This window comes from Penaeus japonicus, unplaced genomic scaffold, assembly GCF_977035675.1.
Source record: "Penaeus japonicus unplaced genomic scaffold, GWHDUDI00000001_assembly GWHDUDI00000032, whole genome shotgun sequence".
NCBI lineage: Eukaryota > Metazoa > Arthropoda > Malacostraca > Decapoda > Penaeidae > Penaeus > Penaeus japonicus.
The window spans coordinates 6,747,169-6,750,676 of NW_028234434.1; positions in this window are offsets into that span (position 1 = coordinate 6,747,169).

The following is a 3,508-nucleotide window of genomic DNA, read 5'->3' on the forward strand; positions in this document are numbered from 1 at the left end:
CTTTAATATAACGAAAATCAGCGCTAACTATAATTCTTTTCATTATTAGAATGGCTCTAACGTGATTTTTTTTTTTCAGGATCGGTTCTATTACTTGCATTTTTTTTTCTTTACCCTCTTTTCTCTCAATTGCTTTTTCCTTTAATATAAGGAAAATCAGCGCTTTTAACTGTAATCCGTTTCATTATCACGTGTATTTAGTCTTTTTTTTCAAGACTATGTATGTATTACTTGCATTTTTTTTTTTTTTTTGGCACTTTTTTCCTCTCAATTCCTAAATCCTTTAATATAACGAAAATCAGCGCCTTTAACTGTAATTCTTTTCATTATCAGAATGGCTCTAACGTGCTTTTTTTTTCAGTATCGGATCTATTACTTGGATTGTTTTTACCCTCTTTTCTCTCAATTGTTTTTTTCTTTAATATAACTGTTTTCCATTTCATTATCACGTGTATTTAGTTTTTTTTAGGATAGTATATATTACTTGCATTTTTTTTTTCTTTTTGCACCTTTTTTCTCTCAATTCCTAAATCCTTTAATAAAACGAAAATCAGGGCCTTTAACTGTAATTCTTTTCATTATCAGAATGGCTCTAACGTGTATTTTAGTCTATTTTTCAGGATCGGATCTATTAATAGCATTTGTTTTTTGTTTTTGTTTTTTTGTACCCTCTTTTCTCTTAATTGCTTTTTTCCTTTAATATAACGAAAATCAGCGCACCTAACTGTAATCTGTTTCATTATCACGTGTATTTAGTCTTTTTTTTTATTTAGGATCTTATATATTACTTGCATTATCTTTTTTTTTTTACCTTTTTTCTCTCAATTCCTAAATCGTTTAATATAACGAAAATCAGCGCCTTTAACTGTAATTCTTTTCATTATCAGAATGGCTCGAACGTGTATTTTAGTTTTTTTTCAGGATCGGATCTATTACTTGCATTTTTTTCTTTTTTCTTTACCCTCTTTTCTCTCAATTGCTTTTTCCTTTAATATAAGGAAAATCAGCGCATTTAACTGTAATCCGTTTCATTATCAGAATGGTTCTAACGTGCATTTATTTTTTTTTTTCAGTATCGGATCTATTACTTGTATTGTTTTTACCCTCTTTTCTCTCAATTGTTTTTTTCTTTAATATAACTGTATTTCGTTTCATTATCACGTGTATTTAGTTTTTTTTTCAGGATAGTATATATTACTTGCATTTTTTTTTATTTTTGCACCTTTTTTCTCTCAATTCCTAAATCCTTTAATAAAACGAAAATCAGGGCCTTTAACTGTAATTCTTTTCATTATCAGAATGGCTCTAACGTGTATTTTAGTTTTTTTTTTCAGGAGCGTATATATTACTGGCATTTTTTTTTTTTTTGCACCTTTTTTCTCTCAATTCCTAAATCCTTTAATATAACGAAAATCAGCGCCTTTAACTGTAATTCTTTTCATTATCAGAATAGCTCTAACGTGTATTTTAGTCTATTATTCAGGATCGGATCTATTACTTGCATTTGTTTTTTTATTTTGTTTTTTTGTACCCTCTTTTCTCTCAATTGTTTTTTTCCTTTAATATAACGAAAATCAGCGCACCTAACTATAATCTGTTTCATTATCACGTGTATTTAGTCTTTTTTTTTATTCAGGATCTTATATATTACTTGCATTATCTTTTTTTTCTTTTTTTACCTTTTTTCTCTCAATTCCTAAATCGTTTAATATAACGAAAATCAGCGCCTTTAACTGTAATTCTTTTCATTATCAGAATGGCTCTAACGTGTATTTTAGTTTTTTTTTCAGGATCGGATCTATTACTTGCAATTTTTTTTTTTTTTTTTGTACCCTCTTTTCTCTCAATTATTTTTTTCCTTTAATATAACGAAAATCAGCGCTTTTAACTGTAATCCGTTTCATTATCACGTGTATTTAGTTTTATTTTCAGGATTGTATATATCAATTGCATTTTTTTTTTTTTTTTTTTACCTTTTTCTCTCAATTCCTAAATCCTTAAGTATAACGATAATCAGCGCCTTTAACTGTAATTCTTTTCATTATCAGAATAGCTCTAACGTGTATTTTAGTCTTTTTTGTTTTTTTTCAGGATCGGATATATTATTTGCATTTATTTTTTAACCCTCTTTTCTCTCAATTGCTTCTTCCTTTAATATGACGAAAATCAGCGCCTTTAACTGTAATTCTTTTCATTATCAGAATGGATCTAACGTTTATTTTAGTCTGTTTTTTTCAGTATCGGATCTAATAGTTGCATTTTTTTTTTCTTTTTTTTTTTTCTTTTTTTTCTTTTTTTACCTGTCGCGGTCGACGGCGCCGTCCAAGCGGAATCGCCCTCGATTACGGTACATAATGGTGCGCCCTGCCTCAATTAAGATCGAAATTGAATGCCATGACTTTGCAGGAACGTATCTTGAGCGAGGAAACAACATTGAAACACCAGTGACCCCTGGCAACCCCTTTGGCGACATCGAGTGACGTTATATACGACTCTGGCGCCGCTTCATCATCTCGCTGCTTTCGGGTCGACGTAGCAGCATGACAAGTGGATGCCCTATCAATCTGGAACGATATCAGGCCATTCCAGCATCCCCTGGCCTGAAAAGATTAATATAAACATTAGTTGCAGTTGCCAGATGCCACCAGAATCATTCGCTGCACTTCTATCTGCTCTTCTGCGACGTAAATCGCGTTGTCGCGCCGCATCGTTCTTTTTTTTAATGTTTATTAATGTTCTTAGGATGTAAGGAGTTTTTCTTTCAAATGCTAGGATATATATTTATGTGTTAATGACACTGCAATACGTAATCTCTTGTACACAGAACATTCGAGCTATAAGGTCGGGAGGTTGTTTCTTAAGCAGCAGCATCTTTAGAAGTTTAATCGGTTTTGCACTTTTACTTATTTTTATTTCAGTTTTAAGAGCTTTTACGCCTTTTTAGCGTATTTTATTCCCGACATTCTTTTGTTTACATTCGGGTTTGTTTTTATTTACGTTATTTTTGTATTATTATTATTTCTTTTTTTTTTTTTTTTGCCTCTGCGTTTGTAAGAGTCATTTTTATTTTTCACTAATTCGATTTTAAGAACAGTATTTCATTTTTAGTTATTTCACGTGTTTATCTACTTTTACGTAGTATTTTAAGATAACTCGAAAGCTCTGTATATAAGAGCAGCCACGTGGGCTTCCAGCGGGGTCCGCTTCCAGCCTTCGTTCAACACGTTTGTCTTGTCAAAAAGCTCTGTTCTCTCTCTTCGAGTACCCTGGCTGATTTTTCCATCTCGTCCAGCAGTCAGATAAGTTATTGGTTGTGTACAGTTGTGAAATTCAGGTCGAGAGTGGTGATTATTGCATCAAAATTAACGCCAAGTATAACATAGACAAAGTGCCTTCTTTTTACTTTATTCGTGACTAAATTCTGCAGAAAACTATATATTGTGGTGTCATCTATGTGACTGCGTCAATTCGCCATATTTCATTTATATTAGTCAAGCTAATAATTAGT